At 49.0% G+C, this 26,501-nt stretch overlaps 1 long non-coding RNA gene across 1 annotated transcript in view; it reads right to left on the bottom strand.

Annotated features, from left to right (window-relative positions):
• Positions 1 to 20,054: 20,054 nt before the first annotated feature.
• LOC141161607 (uncharacterized) overlaps positions 20,055 to 26,501 on the bottom strand; it is a 145,546-nt gene continuing 139,099 nt past the window's right edge. Inside the window, exons 2-5 of the long non-coding RNA XR_012250656.1 lie at positions 22,550 to 22,650; positions 22,365 to 22,471; positions 22,077 to 22,223; positions 20,055 to 20,983 (exon numbers count right to left, since the gene is read on the bottom strand). This is a non-coding gene — a long non-coding RNA (uncharacterized lncRNA). The remainder of the gene's footprint in view (positions 20,984 to 22,076; positions 22,224 to 22,364; positions 22,472 to 22,549; positions 22,651 to 26,501) is intronic.

Below are 26,501 nucleotides of genomic sequence, written 5' to 3' on the forward strand. Positions count from 1 at the left end.
GCCGGTATCTCTCTTTTATGGGTGGATGGTCTCCTGTGGGGATTTGGTGTTCTACCCCCTTTACTTGCCCAAAGTCTAGCGGGTGTTTGCTAAAAACTCTTTCGTACTCCTGAACCACCCGGTATACTCCCTGTTTGTGGTGTGAGGGAGTGGAGTCGGTGCCCACATGCAGTTTCTGACATCAGTCCTCCATTTGTTTCTTGGAGCCGTTACCTTCCTCTGGGGGAGATGGAGGCAAGGGTTCCACGGCTTTTACAGAGTTTTGGTTAATGGTGAACAATTTGGCTAGAGTGGCATACCGGGGCAAGTGTACTTCTCTTTCCCCAATATTTAGGATGCAGACGCGTACCCTCCCATGGCGGACATCAACCACCCCCTGTGCTGTCAAAATGGTGGGCCTACTGTCTGAGTAAACGGGTTCTACCATAGCTTGGTAGTCTCTACCTCTTAACCCGATTGCAGTCCGGCACCAGATCATCATTTCGCTTTTTGGGGGCATGGCGATAGGGAATGGGTCACTCATCCTAACACTACCAATCTCACCACCAGACAGTTCTACCTGTTACCGCTTCATCAGGGCTCTGATCTCTTTTTGTAAGACACGCCGCTGGCTGGTGCTGGCATTCATTGCAACCTGCTGTAATATAACAATTATCTCTGAAAGACAATTTTCAATAACGTGAGTACCCAAGGTTATTTTAGGGTGACTTTCACGACGGTCAATGTCCACAATAATCAGTCCTTGCGCCGGTAGTTCAACTTTACCAATTTTGATGGTCACCTCCTTGAACCCCACCTGCGGCACGGGCTGACCATTGCTGGCGATGATGCTCAGGTCATTATCTGGGTAGCGGGTAATATCCGTGTCATTCCAGTACCGCTTGAAAAGTACATAAGGGATGGTGGTTACCTGTGAACCAGTGTCCAACAGTGCACTCATGGTAATGCCATCCAGTACCACAGGCAAGACCGGTCGTCCCCCCACATACTTGTCAAGCCAGTTTGACGGGCCTGATGATCTTACGCTTGGGGGTTGGCCCTCTGCCCCAGGTTGGGCTCATTTGAATTACAGTACCTCGCAATATGTCCTGGCTGGCTGCAGCGGGAGCAGATGGGTTGTCCCTCCTGGTCGTAGCGGTCCGTTGGCTTTCCTCTGGATGGTGGGATCCTATTCCGTCGGCGCCACGGGATGTCCTCCGGACTGGTAGCCAGCTGGATCTTTCCTGGAGAGGATACCTGTAACGACTGCACAGTCCTGGTTAGTGCGGCAACGCTTTTGGTCAGTTCTTAGACCTGATGGTGCAGATCTGTAGACGGGGTACTATTCGTAGTCTGTGCATTGGCTCCTGCAGATTCTATAGACTGGGGCGCCGCCTCCTGGTAATAAGTGATAGCAGGGCGCCTGGAGGCCGCAACGCCACCGGGTGCGGGTCCTCGGAATACCCGGATGGCTCTGTCCTTAAACTGTGCAAAGTCTAACTCAGGGTTCTGCAGGGCCATTAGGCATAACTGGGTTCGGTGGGCGCTGGATAGCAGACCCTCAATGAATTGTTCAGTCAGCAGTTTATCTGCATTCCGCACACTGTCAGGGTCTGCCTGCTTAATGGCTCTCAGGGCCTCTTGCAAATTCAAAGCATAGTCTCTTATACTGTCTTGGGCCCGCTGCTTTCACCCATAAAATCTCATTTTGATCTCTGATGAGGTGCGGGTATCAAAAGTGTCCTTTAGACGGGCTAAAATCTCCTTCACGGTTCCCTTGTCCCTGACTGACCAGGACTTTACTTCTCGTTGGGCCGCGCCGGTTAACTGGCCTATCAGTATGCTTACTTTTTGTTCCTCCGTCAGGGGTACACTTTGAATAGGCTATACAGTCTCTCTTTAACCCCTTTACAACCCAAGGTGGTTTGCACGTTAATGACCAGGCCAATTTTTACAATTCTGACCACTGTCACTTTATGAGGTAATTAAACGGATCCCCCAGATTCTGAGATTGTTTTTTCATGACATATTGTACTTCATGATTGTCATAACATTTCTTCGATATCACTTGTGTTTATTTCTGAAAAAAAACTGAAATTTGGCGAAAATTTTGAAAATTTTGCAGTTTTCAAAATTTGAATTTTTATGCCCTTAAATCAGAGAGATATGTCACACAAAATAGTTAATAAATAACATTTCCCACATGTTTACTTTACATCAGCACAATTTTGGAACCAAAATTTTTTTGGGTTATGGAGCTATAAGGGTTAAAAGTTGACCAGCGATTTCTCATTTTTCCAACAAAATTTACAAAACCATTTTTCTAGGGACCACATCACATTTGAAGTCGCTTTGAGAGGTCTTTATGACAGAAAATACCCAAAAGTGACACCATTCTAAAAACTGCACCCCTCAAGGTGCTCAAAACCACATTCAAGAACTTTATTAACCCTTCAGGTGCTTCACAGGAATTTTTGGAATGTGGAAGAAAAAAATGAACATTTAACTTTTTTCACAAAAATGTTATTTTAGACCCAATTTTTTTTATTTTTGCAGGGGTAACAGGGAAAAATAGACCCCAAAATATGTTGTGCAATTTTCCCTGGGCACGCAGATACCCTATATGTGGGGAAAAAACACTGTTTGGGCGCACGGCAGGGCTCGGAAGCGAAGGAGCGCCATTTGAATTTTTGATTGTAAAATTTGCTTGAATAATTAGCGGACGCCATGTTGCGTTTCGAGAGCCCCTGATGTGCCTAATCAGTGGAAACCCCCCACAAGTGACCACATTTTGGAAACTAGACCCCCCTGGGAACTTATCTAGATGGGTGGTGAGCATTTTGAACCCCCAGGTGCTTCATAAATTAATACGCAAAAATGAAAAAGTATTTTTTTTCCAGTTTTTCATTTTTATGAATCAATTTGGGAAGCACCTGGGGGTTCCAAGTGCTCACTATGCATCTAGATGGGTGCCTTGGGGGGTCTAATTTCCAAAATGGGGTCACTTGTGGAGGAGCTCCAATGTTTAGGCACACAGGGGCTCTCCAAACGCGACATGGTGTCCGCTAACAAATTGAATGGAAAATCGGCTCAAATTGTTAGCGGACACCATGCTGCGTTTGGAGAGCCCCTGTGTGCCTAAACATTGGAGCTCCCCCACAAGTGAACCCATTTTGGAAACTAGACCCCCCAATGCACCTATCTAGATGCATAGTGAGCACTTGGAACCCCCAGGTGCTTCACAAATTAAACCGTAATATTAAAAGTGTTTTTTTTTCCCACTTTTTCATTTTTACGAATCAATTTGTGAAGCACCTGGGGGTTCCAAGTGCTCACTATGCATCTAGATAGGTGCCTTGGGGGGTCTAGTTTCCAAAATGGGGTCACTTGTGGGGGAGCTCCAATGTTTAGGCACACAGGGGCTCTCCAAACGCAACATGGTGTCCGCTAACAATTTGAGCCAATTTTCCATTCAATTTGTTAGCTGACACCATGTCGCGTTTGGAGAGCCCCTGTGTGCCTAAACAGTGGAAACCCCCACAAGTGACCCCATTTTGGAAACTAGACCCCTCAAGGATTTTATCAAGGGGTATAGTGAACATTTTTAACCCAGAGGTACGACAGAGAATTTAATAACATTAGGTCATCATATTGAATAAGTTGTCATTAGTCTTGAGCGCAAGTGCTCGCTACTTGAGTTTGCATCGGGTACTCAGGTATGCACCATGTACTGCGTGTGCTCGAGTGACATGCTCGAGTCCCTGCCCCACATGTTTCACGGTTATTAGACACCCAAAAAAAAAACATGCAGGGATCGCTCGTGCATGGCAGGCAAACCCCGCAAAGTTTGTTTTGGCCGTGAAGTATATGGGGCGGAGACTCGAGCATGTCACTCAAATACCCACGATACTCAATGCATACCAGAGCACCCGATGCAAACTGAAGTAGAGCGCACTTGCGCTCAACACTAGTCGCCATATCGTCATCTTTTTTTCTTACTTTTGAAAAAAAGCCCAACCCCAACCCTAACCCTAACCCAGCCCTAACCCTAGCACAACTCTAACCCGAGAGTTTATTTTTTACGCCGTTCCTCATGCGGTATAAGTGATGAGATTACTTTATTCTTCGGGTCGGTGCGATTACAGCGATACCAGATTCATATCGGGATTTTATGATTGACAGCTGTCACACACTAAAAGACGCATTTTTTGTAAAATCTACTTTTTGCATCGCCATATTTTGAGAGCTATAATTTTTCCATATTTTGGCAGACAGAGTCACGTGATGGCTTGTTTTTTGCGGGATGAGTTGACGTTTTTATTGGTGCCATTTTCAGGCACATGACATTTTTTGATCGCTTTATATTCCGATTTTTGGGAGGCAGAATAAACAAAAACCAACAATTCAGGAACTGTTTTTTTTTTTTTTTTTATTCTGTTCTACTTGTGGTAAAATTGATAAGGCAGCTTTATTCTTTGGGTCAATACGTTTACAACGGTACCACATTTATATTGTTTTTCTATGTTTTGGCGCTTTTACACAATAAAAGCTATTTTATAGAAAAAAATATTTTTTTGCATTGCATTATTCTGAGAGCTATAACTTTTTGATTTTTCGGATGATGGAGCTGTATTGTGGCTTGTTTTTTGCGGGACAAGATTACGTTTTCAGCGGTACCATTGTTATTTATATTCGTCTTTTTGATCGCGTGTTATTCCATCTTTTGTTTGGCTGTATGATGATAAAGCATTGTTCTTTGCTTTTTTTTTTTTTTTTTTGTACCGTGTTCACTGAAGGGGTTAACTACACTGTGTTCCAAATTATTATGCAAATAATATTTTCTCAGATTTTCCCAAATTACCTATATGAATTGCAGTCATTGTAATTTTCTAGTCAAATAACTATTAGAGTACAATTGAAAGGTTTTTGTACAAACTGCCTATGATAACAGTATATTTTTTAAAAAATAAAAAACTCAAACTGCACTCAAAATGCATGTTCCAAATTATTATGCACAGCAGAGTTTTCAACCTTTTCATTTTAATAAAGAACAAAAAAATGGTCATTTTTGAAATTATAAGCATTAGCAGGTTATTACAAACTGAAATCAAACAGTTTTCAACTCAAAACTTTATTCTAGGTGATGTTACATTTGCACATAAGACCCCTTGTTCAAAAGGAGCTTCTGAACTCTCTCGTCCATTGAATTTGTCAGGTTTTGGATGGTTTCTGCTTTAATTGTTTTGCATGAGGACAGAATACCCTCCCAGAGCTGTTGCTTAGATGTGAACTGCCTCCCGCCATCATAGACACTCCTTTTGATGATGCTCCAGAGGTTCTCAATGGTTCTCAATGGGGATGAGGTCAGGGGAGCATGGGGGTCACACCATAAGTTTGTCCCCTTTCATGCCCATATCAGCCAGAGATGCAGATGTTTTATGTGCAGCATGAGATGGTGCATTATCATGCAGAAAAATGATCTTGCTGTGAAATACACGGTTCTTCTTCTTGAACCATGGCAGGAAGTGCTGTTTGAGAAAATCCACCATAAGTTTGTCCCCTTTTATGCCCATAGCAGCCAGAGATGCAGATGTGTTATGTGCAGCATGAGACGGCAGGATTTCGTGCCCGCCACCAACGGGTACTGCGTGACTGAAGATAGACTGTAATACTTACCTTGGTGGAGTTTCCAGCCATCCGCAGCCGTGTGTGACAGGGATACCCGAAACCGGACCTTTTGTGGATGCTGGGGGTAGTAGTCCTTGCGTGGCGGGGACCCGGTCCCGTGGCTCGGGGTGGTCAACCTAAATGGCGGTCTAAATGCTGAATGTCCGACTACGCCACCCGTGGATTGCGGTCAGAGTAAACCGCCGCTGCAGGGTAGACCACTGAGGCTGGTGTTGTGGGTGCAGCCGAGGGTAGTATAACTCCCCACGGGAGGAGTATAGCCTCACGGCAGTGAATAGGGATGTTGGTGGTGATGATGCGCGGGAGCAGCAGTAACCACACGGAGTCTGTCATGCAATTCAGGGTCTTTAATGTTGGTGGTATTAAGGGACCCATCCGGAATACCGGTTAACAACGGAGGCCTGGTCAGTCTGAGAGCAACTGGGAAATCCCACTGGTCAGGGGGAGTTTGTAGGCTTACCGTGCTGACTTCACTCTTTCTTGGCTATCCCGCTGTAGTGTGGTGGTAGCCCACGTCTCTGAGTGTACCGTGTTGTTCTCACCCGTATGACTGGCGACTCGGGCCTTCCGTACTTCTCACCCCTCCGGGGCAGTAGTGGTCCCTCTCGTGTGACTGAGCCTCCGGGCTTCCTTGGGCCAGAGGACTTGAAGTCCCCTGCGTGGTGGTTTTATGCTGCTGGGCTTATAACCCTCACAGCCTCGGACTCCAGTGTCCGGCTTTGTAAGTCTCTAGCCAGGATGAGCTCTGCTAGCTCCCCTCCTGGCCTTGTGTTCCTCCTCTGCCTACAGGGACTCCTCAGCCTGCTGCTGACCTGTCCCTAGCTGCAACTTCACTGCAACTTGTCTGGAACTTCTCTCTAACTTGTCTGTCTAACCCCGCCCCAGATCCAGTTTATAAATGGCAGGTTTCTCCCCTCCCTGGACTGAGGCAGGAGGTGCTGCATGCTAATTGTCCCCAACCAGGGAACCTCCCACCTGCTCTCAGACATGACATTGCTGCCACTGTGGTGACCAGACCTGGTGTGCCACACATGTGTCTGCACAAACAGTTAGAAACCGACTCCATGAGGGTGGTATGAGGGCCCGACGTCCACAGATGGGGGTTGTGCTCACAGCCCAACACCATGCAGGACGCTTGGCATTTGCCACAGAACACCAGGATTGGCAAAGTCGCCACTGGCGCCCTGTCCTCTTCACAGATGAAAGCAGGTTCACACTGAGCACATGTGACAGACGTGACAGAGTCTGGAGACGCCGTGGAGAGTGATCTGCTGCCTGCAACATCCTTCAGCATGACCGGTTTGGCAGAGGGTCAGTAATGGTGTGGGGTGGCATTTCTTTGGAGGGCCGCACAGCCCTCCATGTGCTCGCCAGAGGTAGCCTGACTGTCATTAGGTACAGAGGTGAGATCCTCAGACCCCTTGTGAGACCATATGCTTGTGCGGTTGGCTCTGGGTTCCTCCTAATGCAGGACAATGCCAGACCTCATGTGGCTGGAGTGTGTCAGCAGTTCCTGCAAGATGAAGGCATTGAAGCTATGGACTGGCCTGCCCGTTTCCCAGACCTGAATCCGATTGAGCACATCTGGGACATCATGTCTCGCTCCATCCACGAACCACAGACTGTCCAGGAGTTGGCGGATGCTTTAGTCCAGGTCTAGGAGGAGATCCCACAGGGACCATCTGCAACCTCATCAGGAGCATGCCCAGGCGCTGTAGGGAGGTCATACAGGCACATGGAGGCCACACACAATATTGAGCCTCATTTTGACTTGTTTTAAGGACATTACATCAAAGTTGGATCAGCCTGTAGTGTGTTTTTCCACTTTAATTTTGGGGGTGACTCCAAATCCAGGCCTCCATTGGTTAATAAATTTGATTTCCATTGATGATTTTTGTGTGATTTTGTTGTCAGCACATTCAACTTTGTACAGAACAAAGTATTCAATGAGAATATTTCATTCATTCAGATCTAGGATGTGTTATTTGAGTGTTCCCTTTTGAGAAGTGTATATATATATATATATATACATATATATATATATATATATATATATATATTACTCTTTATTTCCCCCTTTTTGTTTTTAAAATTAATTCACTGACGGTATGTTATACACTCTATATCAGGGGCGGAACTACCGCCCGTGCAGCCGGTTCATTGAACGGGGGCCCCGAGGGAGAGGGGGCCCCTCCAGCCTCCAGCAGGGCCGCCATCAGGGCATGACTGCCCTGACTCCAGTATGGGGCCCGGCCGGTAGGGGCCCCCTCGGGGGCCCCCCTCTTGTGCGTCTCTCTCCTCATGGGGCCCCCGGCCCCATGCTATGCGCCGGGTCCGGGACATTTCAGCGCTGAGCTGCGCTGTTGTAGCAGCGCCTTCATGATTCCCCTGACTTCCGGTCATGTGACGGTGCCGTCACATGGCCGGAAGTCAGGAGAACCTGCTGTCAGCGATTTGGACGAGCGCCAGGATTCTGCAGGGATCGCATGGGGGTAAGTATAACAAGTTTTATTTTTTTTAAAATACAATTAACTAGGAGTGGAGAGATGGGAGAAGCACATGTGTGTGTGTATGTGTGTGTGGGGGGGGGGGAGATGCACATGTGTGTGTGTGGGGGGGGAGATGGGAGATGCACATGTGTGTGTGTGTGGGGGGGAGATGGGAGATGCACATGTGTGTGGGGGGGGGAGATGGGAGATGCACATGTGTGTGTGTGGGGGGGGGAGATGGGAGATGCACATGTGTGTGTGTGGGGGGGGAGATGGGAGATGCACATGTGTGTGGGGGGGGAGATGGGAGATGCACGTGTGTGGGGGGGGAGATGGAAGATGCACATGTATGTGGGGGGGGGAGATGGGAGATGCACATGTGTGTGGGGGGGGAGATGGGAGATGCACATGTGTGTAGGGGGGGAGATGGGAGATGCACATGTGTGTAGGGGGGGGAGATGGGAGATGCACATGTGTGTAGGGGGGGGAGATGGGAGATGCACATGTGTGTAGGGGGGGGAGATGGGAGATGCACATGTGTGTGTGGGGGGGATGGGAGATGCACATGTGTGTGTGGGGGGGATGGGAGATGCACATGTGTGTGTGGGGGGGATGGGAGATGCACATGTGTGTGGGGGGGGGGTGGCAGATGCACATGTGGGGGGGGATGGGAGATGCACATGTGGGGGGGAGGATGGGAGATGCACATGTGTGTGGGGGGGGGAGATGGGAGATGCACGTGTGTGGGGGGGGAGATGGGAGATGCACGTGTGTGGGGGGGGAGATGGGAGGTGCACATGTGTGGGGGGGAGATGGGAGATGCACATGTGTGGGGGGGGGGAGATGGGAGATGCACATGTGTGGGGGGGGGGATGGGAGATGCACATGTGGGGGGAGATGAGAGAGGTGCACATGTGGTGGAGGGGGATGAGAGAGGGGCACATGTGGGGGAGGGGGATGAGAGAGGGGCACATGTGGGGGAGGGGGATGAGAGAGGGGCACATGTGGGGGGGAGGGGGTGAGAGAGGGGCACATGGAGGGGGATGAGAGCTGCACATGGGGGGGTTTGAGAGCTGCACATGGGGGAATTGGGAGTAGGGGGATAATGAGCTGCACATAACGAATGTGGGGTGGGGGAGAGTAAATGATAAATGATGATGGGGTGGTGAGAGCACGGACATGATATAATGAATTGGGGCAGGGGGTGCATGTAAATATTGAATGCGGGGAGCAGGAAGTATAGAGTAGGGGGCGTTGCGGATGCAGGAGTGTGACTGGTAACAAATTGGCGGAAAGAGTAGAGGTTCTAATTAAATTATATATTAAGTGCCTATTTACAGTTAATGGGGGCACAGTGGTGGATTACAATTTATATTTGGAATGGTAGGTTGCCTAATAACTAACCATATATTGATGGTGGATGCACGTCTGTATTCAGCTGCGTAATGTAGAAGTTGGGGAATGTGCTCTAGATAACTGTGTTATTTTATGCAGAGACGAGTCCTGGCTGGAAGACGTGATGGCGGTCTGTGCTGGATGAAGGAGAAAAGCGAAGATGAAGGACTTCACCTAGAGACGTCACCGGTGAGTTAGTCTATTACATGTACACTGTGTATAATGTCACTGGTGATCACTGTATTACCTGTACACTGACACTATATACAGAGCTCCTGTGTATAATGTCACTGGTGATCACTGTATTACCTGTACACTGACACTATATACAGAGCTCCTGTGTATAATTTCACTGGTGATCACTGTATTACCTGTACACTGACACTATATACAGAGCTCCTGTGTATAATGTCACTGGTGATCCCTGTATTACCTGTACACTGACACTATATACAGAGCTCCTGTGTATAATGTCACTGATGATCACTGTATTACCTGTACACTATATACAGAGCTCCTGTGTATAATGTCACTGTATTACCTGTACATTGACACTATATACAGAGCTCCTGTGTATAATTTCACTGGTGATCACTAGATTACCTGGACACTTACGTTATACATACCATGTATAGAGCTCCCGTGTATAATGACACTTATGGTAATATTAGTAATGTGGTGGTAATATTAGTAATGTAGTGGTAATATGTGGTCTGGTCATGGTGTGGCAGTTTTTCTCCCTTCTGTGTGGTATTATTCGGTCACTATGTTGTGGTAATATGTGGTCTGGTCATGGTGTGGCGGTATTCCCTGTATGTGGTATTATTGGTCATTTAAAAAAAAAATGTATATGACACATTCCCTTAAAGAAAACTAAATAAAAATATATCTAAAAAGAGTATTGGATATTTTAAGAAAATTTTAATAGGTTAGAGTAGGGCCCGCCCAGAAGAGTCTACCTTATCGTGGTGGCGGCTTTAAAAATCTTTTGGCCAAAACAAAAGCTGATGGCTATGTATGTGGCGCCGTCACATGGCCGAACGTCAGGAGAACCTGGTGGCAGCGACGTGGACGAGCGCCAGGATTCTGCAGGGATTGCATGGGGGTAAGTATAACAAGTTTTATTTTTTTTAAATACAATTAATTAACTAGGAGTGGGGGGAATCAGAGATGCACGGGGGGGATGAGAGATGCACATGGGGGGGGATGAGAGATGCACATGGGGGGGATGAGAGATGCACATGGGGGGGATGAGAGATGCACATGGGGGGGTGAGAGATGCACATGGGGGGGTGAGAGATGCACATGGGGGGGTGAGAGATGCACATGGGGGGGTGAGAGATGCACATGGGGGGGATGAGAGATGCACATGGGGGGGATGAGAGATGCACATGGGGGGGATGAGAGATGCACATGGGGGGGATGAGAGATGCACATGGGGGGGATGAGAGCTGCACATGGGGGGGTGAGAGATGCACATGGGGGGTTATGTTTACATAACTTTGTTGCCTTATGAAGGGCAGGGGGGGCCCCCCAAAATTTCTTGCACAGGGGCCCACTACAGTCTGTGTCCGCCCCTGCTCTATATTGAAGAATATCCAGAAATCTGGGCCAGGGCCAGTGACGTCTACAAAGACAAACAGAATAAGAAGGACGCTTGGGCCGCTGTTTTGAGGGAAATCTATCCCCAGTGGGTGTACGCGGAACCAGATGCCCAAGAGGAAATTAGTAAGTTTTGATTTTTGCATTTATTTGTACAATATTTTTATATATATTTGTAATTTCATTTTTGTTGTTAATGCAGTACATAAATTGTTTTTTTGTTTTGTTATTGCAGTGACTGATATCAAAAATAGGTGGCGATAAGTCAACGACCGCCTGGTGAAGTATCACCAGTCTGTGAAAAGTGTCTCATCGCCACGGAAATGAAAGGTGCCGTATGCAGACGAGCTGGCCTTTGTAGTGCCGGCGTCCCTGCCCTCTGCTAGGCAGGGACGCTGTTCCCCTCACCGCTCTGCTCCGTGCCCGGCGTCCCTCTCCCGCTCTGCTGGCAGCGCGCGCTCCTTCCCGGCCACTGTGCTTAGGGCGCGCGCGCGCGCCCTCCCTCCCTCTTAAAGAGGCCGCGCGCGCCGTCCTAAGGAGTCCCCGGCCAATGGCTGGAGGACTTTACCATATATAAGGCACCTCCTCCAAAATGGAGGTGCCCGAGCAATGTTGTTGCACCGTTCTACTCTGCTTCAGCCCTCAGGTCCCGTTGCCAGTTACCTGCCAGTTCCCTGCCAGATTCCTGCCAGCTTGCTGTCCTAATCCTGCCTGATTTCCAGCTACCTGCCTGCTTGCCTGAGGTCCGACGGTCTGCCTTACAACTCCGGTCAGTCTGTCTATGGACCAGCTTGCCCGCTCACCTGGGAGCGCTTCTCCGCTACCTGCCTGCTTGCCTGCCCGGAGGCTCCGCTGTCACGTGCTGTGACCACCAGCTATTCCAGACTCTTGCCCGCTCACCTGGGAGCGCTTCTCCGCTACCTGCCTGCTTGCCTGCCCGGAGGCTCCGCTGTCACGTGCTGTGACCACCAGCTATTCCAGACTCTTGCCCGCTCACCTGGGAGCGCTTCTCCGCTACCTGCCTGCTTGCCTGCCCGGAGGTTCCGCTGTCACGTGCTGGGACCACCAGCTATTCCAGAGACTCTTGCCCGCTCACCTGGGAGCGCTTCTCCGCTACCTGCCTGCTTGCCTACCTGGAGGCTCCGCCGTCACGTGCTGTGACCACCTGCTATTCCAGAGACTCTCGCTTGCTCACCTGGGAGCACACATCCTCCATCTGCCTTGCTAGCCTACCTGGAGGTTCAGCCATCACAGGTCGTACCTACCCTTTACCTAGAGACTGCCTCGGTCACTTGCCGTGACCTCCAGCCCGTTCTTCCAGAGACTGCCCCGGTCACTTGCCGTGACCTCCAGCCCGTTCTTCCAGAGACTGCCCTGATCACTTGCCGTGACCTCCTGCCCGTACACCCAGAGACTGTCCCGGTCACCTGCTGTGACTGCCTGCCTGGTCGTCACCCGCTCCCTTACAAGGACCGCTCCCTTGTATAGTAGCCCAGAGGTTCCGCCTCCCAGACCCGTTACAGTTTGCTCGGGCCATGGAACCCGGTGGCACCCAAGCTCTCTCGCTTTCGGACCTACGTCATGAACTGTCCCGTCAGAGGTCCCAACAGGAGTCCATCCTGAGTCATCTGCGGAATGTCAACTCTTTCCTGGACACTCTGACTGCTCCACCAGCAACCACCGCTAGTGTCATGACTCGCAGCCCGGCAGCGCCGCTGCCCACCAATACCATGGCATCCTGCCCCGGACCCCGGCTTTCTACTCCTCCACGCTTCGGAGGCGACCCCGCTCAAGCTAGGGGCTTCATAAACCAGTGCACCCTGCACTTTGAACTATTGTCCCACCAGTTTAACTCCGACCGAGCCAAAATTGCATTCATCATGTCCCATCTCACCGGGGAGGCCCTGGCCTGGCTAAATCCTCTATGGGAGAGAGGAGACCCCCTGGTGTCCAACTTGCCTGCTTTTCTCACGGCTTTCCGGAAAGTCTTCGACGAACCCGGACGGAAGACCTCATCCGCATCATCGTTGCTACGCCTCCGTCAGGAAAGTCTCACCGTGGGCCAATATGCCATACGGTTCCGTACCCTTGCCTCGGAGCTGGCCTGGGATAACGACGCTCTGGTTTCCGTCTTCTGGGAGGGTCTGTCCGGCCGTATTAAAGATGAACTTGCCGGTCGGGACATTCCTACCACTCTCGATGACTTAATAACTCTTGCCACCCGGATTGACCTACGGTTCCAGGAGCGTGCCAGAGAGGTCACCCGTGAGAGGAGGTTACCACGTCTAGCTCCTACTTTTCAGAAACCCGTCACTCCTTCTGTCTCTAACCAGGTACACCCTCCTGAGCCTATGCAGGTCGACCAGACCAAGATGGTCAAGACCCGTCAGGACTTACGCCGTGCCGAGGGGACCTGCTTCTACTGTGGCAGTAAGGAGCACCGGATCCGTGCCTGCCCGGAGAGGTCGGGAAACGCCTGTGTCTAGATTCGCTCAGAGAGGTCCACCTAGACAAGAATAAATCCTCTCCATCCCTGCTGTTGTCAGTTTCAATCGTCTACGGGGAGAACCGTTATTTCGAACTAGCCCAACTGGACTCTGGAGCAGCCGGGAATCTTATTTCACAGTCCCTGGTAGAGAAATACCGCATCCCCACCAAACCTCTGGCTGTACCCTTGTCTGTTGCTGCCGTGGATGGGGGGCTCTTACCACGCCCCATCCAACTCATCACCGAATCCATTACTCTGCAGGTGGGAATGCTGCATTCTGAAAGTATCTCCTTCCATGTTCTGCCTGGACTCTCTCACGCCCTCTTGCTAGGCCTACCTTGGCTCCAGAAACATGCACCCGTTCTTGACTGGCAGACCGGAGAAGTCCTTCGCTGGGGACAGGGCTGCCATAAGACCTGTCTGGTTCCCGTTCATCCCGTCCGTCCTTCTCCTACCCCAGCTAATCTACCTGGACTTCCGATTCCTTATTGGTCTTATGCTGATGTCTTTAATAAAAAGGAGGCAGAGACACTACCCCCTCATAGACCATACGACTGCCCTATCGACCTGTTACCTGGTACTTCTCCTCCCCGTGGGCGTATTTATCCATTATCCGCTGCTGAGACCCGGTCGATGTCCGAATATATTGAGGAGAATCTGGCCAGGGGATTCATCCGGAAATCTACCTCCCCGGCGGGAGCAGGCTTCTTTTTCGTCAAAAAGAAGGACGGCTCTCTCCGTCCCTGTATAGACTATAGAGGCCTTAACCAGATCACGGTGAAGAATAAGTACCCCCTTCCGCTCATTCCGGAGTTATTTGATCGTCTGAGGGGGGCTAGAATCTTCACCAAACTGGACCTCCGTGGGGCGTACAACCTGGTTCGTATCCGTCAGGGGGATGAATGGAAGACGGCATTCAACACCCGGGACGGCCACTATGAATATCTGGTAATGCCCTTTGGCCTCTGTAACGCTCCTGCCGTCTTTCAAGAGTTGGTCAATGACATCTTCCGGGACCTTCTCTACTCCTGCGTAGTGGTGTACCTGGACGACATCTTGGTCTTCTCTCCGGATCTCCAGACTCACCGGAGGGATGTTCGTCAGGTCCTGCTCAGGCTCAGGCAGAACCATCTCTACGCTAAATATGAGAAGTGCCTCTTTGAGCAGACCTCGCTTCCATTTCTGGGCTACATTATCTCTCAGACCGGCCTACAAATGGATCCTGAGAAACTGTCTGCCATCGAGAAATGGCCCCGACCAGAGGGGTTGAAGGCTATTCAACGGTTCCTGGGCTTCGCCAACTATTACCGCCTCTTCATCCCGCACTTCTCTTCCCGGACTGCCCCAATTTCCGCGCTCACCCGTAAGGGTACTAATCCCAAAGAGTGGCCGCCCGAAGCAGAGGAGGCCTTTCTTTCCCTAAAACAGGCCTTCTCTTCCGCCCCGGTGCTGCATCGCCCGGACGGCAACAAGCAGTTCTTCCTGGAAGTTGACGCCTCCTCCTCTGGAGCCGGAGCGGTACTTACTCAAAAATCATCTTCCGGGAGAATGGTAACTTGTGGCTTCTTCTCCAAACTCTTCTCCTCTTCTGAGCGCAACTATTCCATAGGAGACCGAGAGTTATTGGCCATCAAGCTGGCGATGGAGGAGTGGCGTTACTTACTCGAGGGGGCTCTTCATCCGGTAATAATTTACACTGACCACAAGAACTTGGCTTACCTCCAGCATGCCCAGAGACTTAACCCGCGCCAAGCCCGGTGGTCCTTGTTTTTTGCTCGCTTTGATTTTGTTCTTCATTTTCGCCCGGCTGACAAAAACGTCAAAGCAGACGCCTTGTCCCGATCCTTTCTGGTGTCCAATCTCGAGGAAGAACCTAAACATATCATCGATCCCGCCAGAGTAATGCAGGTGGCTCCCGTGAGTCTAAATCGTCTCCCTCCCGGTAAGACGTTTGTTTCAGTACCTGATCGGGAGAAGATCCTACATTGGGGCCATTCGTCTAAACTAGCTGGCCACGCCGGTCAGAAAAAGACCCTCCAGCTTATTGCCCGGCACTATTGGTGGCCTACCCTGCACAAGGACATAATAGACTTTGTTTCTGCCTGTGTGTCCTGCGCCCGCAACAAAGTCCCGAGACATCTGCCAGCCGGACGCCTCCTTCCGCTTCCTGTACCTGCTGCCCCCTGGCAGCATATAGCAATGGACTTTATAACTGATCTCCCCGTCTCTGCCGGTTGTACGGTCATTTGGGTGGTCGCTGACCGCTTTTCCAAGATGGCTCACTTTATTCCCCTGCCAGGCCTTCCGTCTGCACCCGAGCTGGCTAAAGACTTTATCCGCCACATCTTCCGTCTTCATGGCCTGCCCCTCCACATCGTGTCGGATCGTGGGGTACAGTTCACCTCACGTTTCTGGAGAGCCACTTGTAAACTACTAGACGTCACCCTGGACTTCTCTTCCGCTTACCACCCACAGTCCAATGGTCAAGTGGAGCGGATCAATCAGAACCTGACCAGTTACCTCCGGCACTTCGTTAACGCCCACCATTCTGAACTGGGTGGATCTCCTACCATGGGCCGAGTTCTCTTATAATAATCATGAGAGCGAATCCTCCTCCAAATCCCCGTTTTTTGTAGTCTTTGGTCAGCATCCTCGGATTCCTTTTCCTGTCTCCACCTCTGTGGACAACCCGGCTGCGGAATCTCTCGTTAGCAAATTTTCCTCCATATGGGAGAGTACCCGGTCCGCACTCCTTCTGTCATCCGAGCGTATGAAAAGACACGCTGACAAAAAACGCCTGGATCCTCCACAATTTCGTCCAGGAGATAAAGTCTGGCTCTCATCTAAATATGTTCGACTCAAGATACCTTCTTACAAGTTAGGGCCTCGGTTCATCGGTCCTCTGGAGGTCATCAGTCAGATCAACCCGGTGGCCTATAAATTGAAACTCCCGGCCAACTTACGGATCCCTAACTCCTTCCATGTATCTCTCCTCAAACCCGTGGTGCTTAACTCTTTTTCCAAGTCTACAGGTACGCCTCCTGCTCCGGTTTCTGCTGAGGATGAGTTTGAGGTAGAGAACATTCTTGCCACCAAAAGGGTAAGAGGAAAGACCTTTTTTCTGGTAGATTGGAAGGGGTTTGGTCCTGAGGAGAGAACGTGGGAGCCCCGGGAGAACATCCATGCCCCTCTCATCCTAGCTAAATTTCTATCTGGCCTAAAAAAGGGGGGGCCTAAAGGGGGGGGTACTGTAGTGCCGGCGTCCCTGCCCTCTGCTAGGCAGGGACGCTGTTCCCCTCACCGCTCTGCTCCGTGCCCGGCGTCCCTCTCCCGCTCTGCTGGCAGCGCGCGCTCCTTCCCGGCCACTGTGCTTAGGGCGCGCGCGCGCGCCCTCCCTCCCTCTTAAAGGGGCCGCGCGCGCCGTCCTAAGGAGTCCCCGGCCAATGGCCGGAGGACTTTACCATATATAAGGCACCTCCTCCAAAATGGAGGTGCCCGAGCAATGTTGTTGCACCGTTCTACTCTGCTTCAGCCCTCAGGTCCCGTTGCCAGTTACCTGCCAGTTCCCTGCCAGATTCCTGCCAGCTTGCTGTCCTAATCCTGCCTGATTTCCAGCTACCTGCCTGCTTGCCTGAGGTCCGACGGTCTGCCTTACAACTCCGGTCAGTCTGTCTATGGACCAGCTTGCCCGCTCACCTGGGAGCGCTTCTCCGCTACCTGCCTGCTTGCCTGCCCGGAGGCTCTGCTGTCACGTGCTGTGACCACCAGCTATTCCAGACTCTTGCCCGCTCACCTGGGAGCGCTTCTCCGCTACCTGCCTGCTTGCCTGCCCGGAGGCTCCGCTGTCACGTGCTGTGACCACCAGCTATTCCAGACTCTTGCCCGCTCACCTGGGAGCGCTTCTCCGCTACCTGCCTGCTTGCCTGCCCGGGGGTTCCGCTGTCACGTGCTGGGACCACCAGCTATTCCAGAGACTCTTGCCCGCTCACCTGGGAGCGCTTCTCCGCTACCTGCCTGCTTGCCTACCTGGAGGCTCCGCCGTCACGTGCTGTGACCACCTGCTATTCCAGAGACTCTCGCTTGCTCACCTGGGAGCACACATCCTCCATCTGCCTTGCTAGCCTACCTGGAGGTTCAGCCATCACAGGTCGTACCTACCCTTTACCTAGAGACTGCCCCGGTCACTTGCCGTGACCTCCAGCCCGTTCTTCCAGAGACTGCCCCGGTCACTTGCCGTGACCTCCAGCCCGTTCTTCCAGAGACTGCCCTGATCACTTGCCGTGACCTCCTGCCCGTACACTCAGAGACTGTCCCGGTCACCTGCTGTGACTGCCTGCCTGGTCGCCACCCGCTCCCTTACAAGGACCGCTCCCTTGTATAGTAGCCCAGAGGTTCCGCCTCCCAGACCCGTTACAGCCTTCATGTTAAGCAGCAGAGGTAATTTCACAATAAGTATTATTAATCGAAAATTTTACAAAACTGTTGTATTAACATGTCTTCTTTTTTACCTTTTCTTTTTATACAGAACTGAAGGCAATATTAGGGCCCCAACACCAGGTCCACAAGAGAAGACAAGCACAGACCAGGGACCAGAGGAATCAGAGGACTTCTTTATAATTTCCTCTCCTAATTAATATGGTGGTCCGTCATCTTCTGCTGGTTCGGCTGCTGCCGGTTGTCCCATCGCTTCAATTAGTCCTGCGGACGTCGTGCCGGGTTCGGGTACTGCTGCTCCTGCTACAGGCGCTGCTGGTAGCTCTACTGGTGATGCGTCGAGGCACACTGGGAGGGGGGCTGGTTCTGCTCGTCGCGTGGCATCGAGAAGGGCGGCAACAAAAAAGGCCAAAAGCCACGAGGGTGTGACTAGTGTGCTTGAAGCCCTCACTAATCCCACCCTCAATCTTGTGGACAGGACAACACAAGAAGATGACCTGGATAAATTTGCCTTGTCCATAGCTGGCCGCCTCAGATCCATGCCACGGGACAAGCAGAACCTCTACATGACTGCAGCCAATGCTCTGGTCATGGCAATTGATGGGACATCAGCTATGCCCTCGCCCCCAGCCCTACTTACTGGGATATTTAATCTTTTCAATCCCAGTGGGCCTGCACGACCACCAGCAGCTGCAACCCAGCGTTTTGGGCAGGTTGCAGCATACCGGCCTGAACCTTTTGAGCCGCAAGCCACTTACGGTCGCCAACCAGCCCATGGAGCATCAGCGCTTCATCAAGGACCATCTCCAAAGAGCAGCTTGTCTCAGAAAATGTTTCCTGGTTACGGCTATGACCCAGAATATCATACTTTTTAGTTACATTATTTACCCCCTGTCATCATTTTTGGGCCATAACAAATACAGACAGCAACTGTAGGTCGTTAGATACACAATTTTTTAGAGAATGACACAATGCGCTAACAAACACCTTTTTTTATGGTCACCTATACCAGGCTTCAGGCGTAGGGGACTGTAAGAAAAGGTGTTTTGTTTTATATAATGAAACAAACTACAGGTGCTGCCCATATTTTATGGCCCTAAACTGATGACAGGTCTGCTGTACACAATGTATCATATATTCAAAAGTTGCAATGCTTGTCCGAAAATTTTCTTTAAAAGTTTGTTGGTTTTTTTTGGTAAAAAAATTGAAACAGTTGATATATATTATGTATACAAAAAAATATTATTTAAACTATTTGTGTTCATTTTACTTTACTTTTAGAGTATATGTGGTTGGATTGACTTATAACAGAAAAAGTGGTCCCCTGATCAGCGCTGACCAGAGCGCAGATCAGGGGAATGCTAAATTTTGAAAGTTATTCAGCTACTCTACGTGTGTGGTCGGCTGTATCCAGGCATTTTTAAATTATAACTATACTTGGATATTTTTTTGGACAACAAAGTTTGGGATGGATACTACTCTCAACATTATTCTTTGTTAGTTCTGCTCTTAGCGCTAGCAAATGACAATGGTGAGTGATGACTTTAGCAGCCAGTACTTGGGAAGAGCACTAGTAGTAACGCCAATTCCCAGGCACTGATACGTGTGGGTGTTTCCACACGTATTTGAAAAATATCAACACGGACATGAATATCTCATGTGTTTATAAAATTTTTGGGACAAGTACATGAAATATCTTGACGTGTTATGCACTGCTAAGCCATCTTGTGACCACAACCTGTGACTGAGCATAATCAGAGGTAGGGGTCACAATGTAAGTGTATGATAGCCAAGTTCTAGCCTTGTTGGGCCTGTCATACACGTACATACACTTTTGCGTTGACGTATGGTCCTAAAACAAGACGTAGAAGGTGAAAATTCAAGAGATATTGGAGACAAGATTAAAAATTCAACCAAATTTATTTTGTTTTTCAAAACATTTTTTGGGCATTTTTGGAAAAAATAAATTGTCTTGAAGTTCTTCTTTTATTGGTCATCAGACGTTCTCTGCAGGTCAGGCTGCTCAACACTGGCACAGGAGTATTGCCATTGCACGGCACCTTCAGGACTCATGAAGTAGTCAGTGAAGGTTTCTCGCACCCTGGCACCAGAGTTAGATTGCCTTCCCTGACCCGAGTTGACAACTGGAATTAATTCAGACAGCTGTGACTCCTCATCTAGCTCTGTGCTGTATTCACCAGCATAGTTGTGGAATACACAGCATGCCTTAATTACAGTGTCAACGGTCTCCGGATACAACTGGATGGCAGTGTGAAAGATCCTCCACAGACTACATATGATTCCGAAGGTGCATTCCACATATCTGCGTGCACGACTCAGCCGATAATTAAAAATCCTACGCCGGGCATTCAGTGCCCTTCGTGGGTATTGGCGCAGCAGGTTGGTGTTTAAGGGAAATGCCTCATCCGATACCATCACAAAGGGAACTGGATATGTGAAACCCGGCAAAGGTCTTGGGACTGGGAGCGTTCCGCCATCTCCAAGAATTTGCAGCCCAATCTGTCATGGTCAAAACACCCGAGAGTCCCCAGTACTGCCATAAGCACCAACGTCAAAGGCAACAAATTTGAAATGTGCATCAGCCACCTCCATCATGAGCACAGAAAAATGTTTCTTATAATTAAAGAAGCGTGATCCTGATCATGGTGGCTGCTAAAGTCTCACATGTTTGCCATCAACAGCACCAATGCAGTTGGGGAAATTGGCCACAGTTTGAAAGTCTGCTGTGACCTGCAGCCAAGTCTCCTCGGTTAGGGAAGGCATCACGATGGGCTGCAACTTCTGCCAGATGACGCTACATGTGCACCTCACAATTCTGTAAATGGTGGATTTACCAACCCTAAATTGGAGGTGCAGTGATGTATAGCTCTCTCCTGTGGCCAAAAACCTGAAAAGAAAAATGTAAAATTAGAAAAGCCAGAAAAAGAAAATAAATACAAGCCAACATTACAAGTCTCCATTTTTGATCACTATGGAAAAAATTACAGACTTTATTACAAAATACTATTCCAGCACTGAGCGCCACTATTTTTTTTGTTTTGGTTACACATTTTGTAGGTGTTTTTTCATGTTTTGTTTGCTCTTGAGTTCACATATATTAATTCTATTCTGTTTTCATTTTGTGGCTGTGTTTGCCTATGATGTTTGTTTCACTATGATCTTGGTGCATTGTTATATCATGGCCAAACAAAAATTAAGTACACAAAAACAGTAGACGCAGAGGAGCCGTCACCACAGGGTGACTAACAAAACCAGGTACACCTGAAGGGAGGGGAGAGCTGCTGTGCCCATTCATGGGTGGTGGAACTACTGTCATTGTTCCTATGAGATTATTAAAATACAAAACTACACGTCTTTAGGGCTCTTTCACATGTCAGTTTCTCCGGTATGAGTAGTGACAGTTTCCAGACCTACCGGAGACAAGAAACGTAATGATTGTTATTACTTTATTCTTAATTTTTACAGGTGGGGACACACTACTAACCCCCTCATCATGGTCCCTGCTGGTGCAGATCACAGCGCCAGCATAGAACCATGATGAGGGCAGCGTTCAGCACCGACTCCTGGGATTAGCAATTATAGTGCTAGCTTCCAGAAGTCTGTCCATGTGATCCAGGTGCATCACACGTAACACACACAACTACAACACGGAAAACACACACGGGTACACGGGGAACAGATATCTCTGGAACTTTTTTGTTAAGGTGCTGGAGATATCTGTACATGTGAAACCGGCCATACAGTCAGTATTCCGTCAACAGTGTGATTCAAAACCAGGAGTGGATGATAAATGCAGAATTGGTGAGGTGTTTCTATTTTAAAACTTTCTCTTTATAGTTCAGCACGTGGTTTTTTCTCCAATTTGATACAATAATAATGTGCAAATACGGACACAATAATTAATCTGGCCGTGGCAGCATATGTTGTTTATATCTAAAAATAAAAAACAAAATATATTTATACGGAAACATTCGACTTACCGCAAGGTGATGAGCAGCCTTTCCTCAGCAGAGATGGCCCTTCGCATTGTGGTGTCACTGTAGTCCAGGTCAGGAGAAATAAGGCTTAGCAGCCGATCAAACGCAGCAATGGTCAGACGGCAAATCTGCTGAATTTTTTCTGGAAAACTTTATTAAACAGAAACAAAAAATAAATAAAATACACACGGATTAAAATATAATTTTGTAACATAGCATACTAACAAAAACTCCTTAAAAAAAAAAATGGTACACACGGTTGATAATATACTTTTTTCCCATATATCTTACCTTCTTCAATCCTGGTAAAGAACATTGAAGTGGCCCTTGTCCGCCCTCTCCTGCAAGATAGGGTGCACCCACATCATTTTGGGTCTTCTTCTCCTCCTTAAGCACTCCTATGGAATAATAATAGGTTAGTACACACTACATAAAAATAGTGTAACACAAAAGACCATCTACTTTAAATTTATTACCTGCTCACTGTAGTAGTGCAGGAGATTTATGGCAGTCAGCAGCAAAAGGTGCATGCATGGTCTGCTGAGACGCAGGGGCTGCAGTTCATGTGGCATCCTGTCTATTACAAAAAACAAAATGGTGAAGAGGGGTTGAACTAGGAAATTACATCAGCAGTTTCACTTTTTTTTTCACTAACTTTATTTGTGTTCAAAAACGCTTGAAATAAGCTTTCAAAAACGCATGTAAAATCCGCATGAAAAAAGGCGTCAAAAACGCACATAAAAAACGCATGCGTTTTTCTGGCAACGGATATGCAGAAATTTCTGCTTCATTTCTGCATCGTGGGCACATAGCCTTACACAGCTATTAAGGTCCGATATTAATTATTAATGTCAGCTTTGACTAGTAACAATTAATATACAATTTAGTAATGCCTTAACATTATCTGTTCCTTATTCTATTTACTAACTGACCAAGACAATATTTATTTCACACAAGTCTACAGTGTATTGCATACATATTTATACCCAAGCTGGCGACTATAAATGTGTATAAATATACATACACATATATTGATGCTACAACAGTAATACAATAATACCAAAACAATATCACACATTCAAACCCACAATTACCTAATAATAATAGCAGCCCTCCCGCCTAACATGCAAGGATACGCTTGGCCCAGTAAGTAAGGTGTTACAGGGGAGGATACTTAGACCAATGTGTTCGCCATGCTGCCGGTGGAATAAGAGAGAGGTCACATGTCTCTTGGGGTTTTAAGTTCAGCAGCCAAGAGGAAGTGTCCAGTTTCATGTGAGAGAAAATGAAATAAGTCTTTTGTATTATTCCCCACCCACTGGCTAAGGTTTATCCCTAACTGAACATGTTTTTCAGCAATTGACTGGACATCCCTATTGTCTCCCCTCCTCCCCCCTCTGCAACCACACTGTAGCACCATACATGTGGTGGGATTTGATGTATATTACATACATAGGCGGATTATAATGTGGGTAATCTGGGCTACCGCCCAGGGCCCGGGGCTCCGGGGGGGTACTCGGTGCCGGGCCGGTCGTTGCTAGGGGAGATGTCACAGTGGCGGTGACCAGGTCCGTGACCCAGGGTGGTCATTCAAAAGGGGAATATTTACAGGGGATTTATGTACAAAGTTCGTGACGCCACCTGTGGTATGCGGCTAAGGGAGCCGCCACTGCGGAGCAGGTCCTCTGGAGCTGATGTTACTGCAGCAGGGATGGTGTGGCTCTCCACAGGTAGAGCTTAGGTCCAGGGCAGTGTAGATGTTATGGGTTATGCTTGGCGTTGTAGTGCAGGGGGTGATGGCGCAGACAATAATCACAGAGACAGTGGGGTGCAGTCTTTCAAGCTTACTCACAGTTCTTAAATCCTTCAGGTTGCACTGTACAGGTACAGCCTCCCACGTCGCGCTGCGTTCACCAAGCAGGGGCTCAGCAATCCCCCAGATAATTCAGGAGCACTTAACTGGACCCCTTTCTGTGTGCCTTTCTCAGTCATCTTCCTGCGCTGGCTCTCACCCTCCTGCCCTGTGCCTCGCAATCAGTGTCCCAATCCGGTAACCTCGGGTCTTGTCGGGCGACATGCAGTCCCCTGGACCCTCTGTGGCCACCTTCTCGGCGATATAATTGTGGATGTGGCCACTGCACCTTGCAAGTACAGCAGCCTCCGGTTTCTAGCTGAGCCTTGTTGTTCTCCACTAGTTAAGGGGCCGGTCCCCTCTGCGGCTTGATCCCTCCACCGCCTGGCAGATTCCGGCGTACGGGTGGCCTCCAGCACTTCCTGTACCCCTGGGATCCCTTCTTTCCTTCTGGAGCCTTCCTCCCGCTCCTCTCTCTCTCTCTTCAGACTTGGGCCTCACTAGCTAGGCCCGCCTCTGGAGCAGAGCTCCTGCTGAGCCTCTGCTCCCCTCACTTTCCTCCTCTGACTGACTTGTCTTTCTAAGAAGGCTCCCCTTTTTATACAGCTTCTTTCATGTGCTCCCCTGAACTACATCCTCCACCCACACCCACTACATGGTTCCCCCTCACTTGGTTCCCTCCACTCCAGCCAGGGACCAGGGACTGTGCTCTCCCTTAGGAGCAATCTCGCCCTGCCCTTCTGAAGTGGATGTGTTGGATGCAGGTGTTAGGGTCCCAGTCAGCACTCTATCCTTACCTGAGAGTGGGATACCACACCTCTGGGTGAGAAGCAGTACCTCTGTGGCGACTGAACCCTCAGGGGCGCCACATGTGCGTGCGTATGTGCATGTATATATGTGTGTGTGTACATATAGGGAGCGGCGTGCGGCCTCACAGTGAATATAGGGAGCTGCGTGTGGCCTCACACTGTATATAGGGAGCTGCGTGTGGCCTTACACTGTATATAGGGAGCTGCGTGTGGCCTCACAGTGTATATAGGGAGCTGTGGGTGGCCTCACAGTGTATATAGGGAGCTGCGTGTGGCCTCACAGTGTATATAGGGAGCGGTGTGTGGCCTCACAGTGTATATAGGGAGCTGCGTGCGGCCTCAAATTGTATATTGGGAGCTATATGGAGGCCGATACTGGATATAGGAAGCTATGTGGGGGCTTTTACTGTATATAGGGAGCTATGTGGGGACTCATACTGTATATAGGGGGATGTTCGCATAATTAATTGTGCTCAATATTAAGTCATGCAATTAAATTAAAATTATTATAATTAATAAGTTAATATTAATATTGAGCAGAATTAATTTCAGCCTATTGGTTCGGCCTCCACAACAGTCACGGTCTCTCATGTGGCCCCTCGGGAAAATGAATCCCCCCCCCTGCTCTATTTTGTATAGTGCTGTGCTATGTATAGTGCTGTATACAAGGGAAACATTTGCGCAGTGCGTTATGCACACTACTATCTATCTTTTTCCATCTACAGATCTGCACCAGAGCACCTGTGTGTTAGGCTATATGCCCACGATGCAGAAATGCTCCGGTATTTTCCTGAGCGTTTCTGCATCTCCCTGCCAGAAAAAACGCATGCGGATTTTACATGCGTTTTTCCTGCGAGTGACAAGCAGAAGTGAAGCGTTTTTCACATGCATTTCCGCATGCGGGTTGTCAAGCGCTTTCCAATCGATTTTAGCATCACTTGGAAAGTGCTTGACAACTTGGTCACACTATATAAATCCATGCAAACAGCGTGGATTTATATAGTGTGACCGTAAAAGAATGGTAAAAAATAAAAAATAAATATTATACTTACCTTCTGATGGCCCCCGGTGTCCTTATCCGGTCTGTCCTGGCTTGCTGGCAGCTCGCTGCGGTCTAAAAGGACCTGCTATGCCATCATTTAGTCATGTGACGGGTCACACGACCGCTGACGTCGCATGACTAAATGACGTCATGGCAGGTCCTTTTAGACCATCGTGAGCTGCCGGCAAGCCAGGATGGATCGGATAAGGACACCGGGGGCCATCAGAAGGTGAGTATAATGTATATTTTTTATTTTTATTCTTTTTTTTACAGGTACTATGGTACCCGGGTCTGGAGGAGAGTCTCCTTTTCTCCAAACCCGGGTATCATCCGCACATTGAATCGCTTAATATCCGCATGATATAGGCATGTGCACATGTAGTGATGCGGATGTCATGCGGTCCACGATTCCGCAAAACGCCACGATTCTGCAAAATAATTGCTAGTGCTGCGGATTTTTCCGCAATAATACTCTGCAGCGGAAATTTCCGCAGCATATGCACAGCACATGCGGATTATCATTGGGGAATATAGCAGACCTTCTACCAAGCGTTTTTTAAGCGTTTCTGCAGTGGAATTGCCGCTGCGGAAACGCTTAAAAAACGCATAGTGGGCATACAGCCTTACTCACATGACCTATCATATGATCTATCAAAAAGGGATAAAGTGACAGGTCACATGATACATCAGGTACCTGAGTGGAGGGGCCCACACCTTCTAAACTG

The sequence above is a fragment of the Phyllobates terribilis genome, unplaced genomic scaffold (genome assembly GCF_046119375.1).
Source record: "Phyllobates terribilis strain yellow unplaced genomic scaffold, ASM4611937v1 Scaffold_9__5_contigs__length_417890890, whole genome shotgun sequence".
Lineage (NCBI taxonomy): Eukaryota > Metazoa > Chordata > Amphibia > Anura > Dendrobatidae > Phyllobates > Phyllobates terribilis.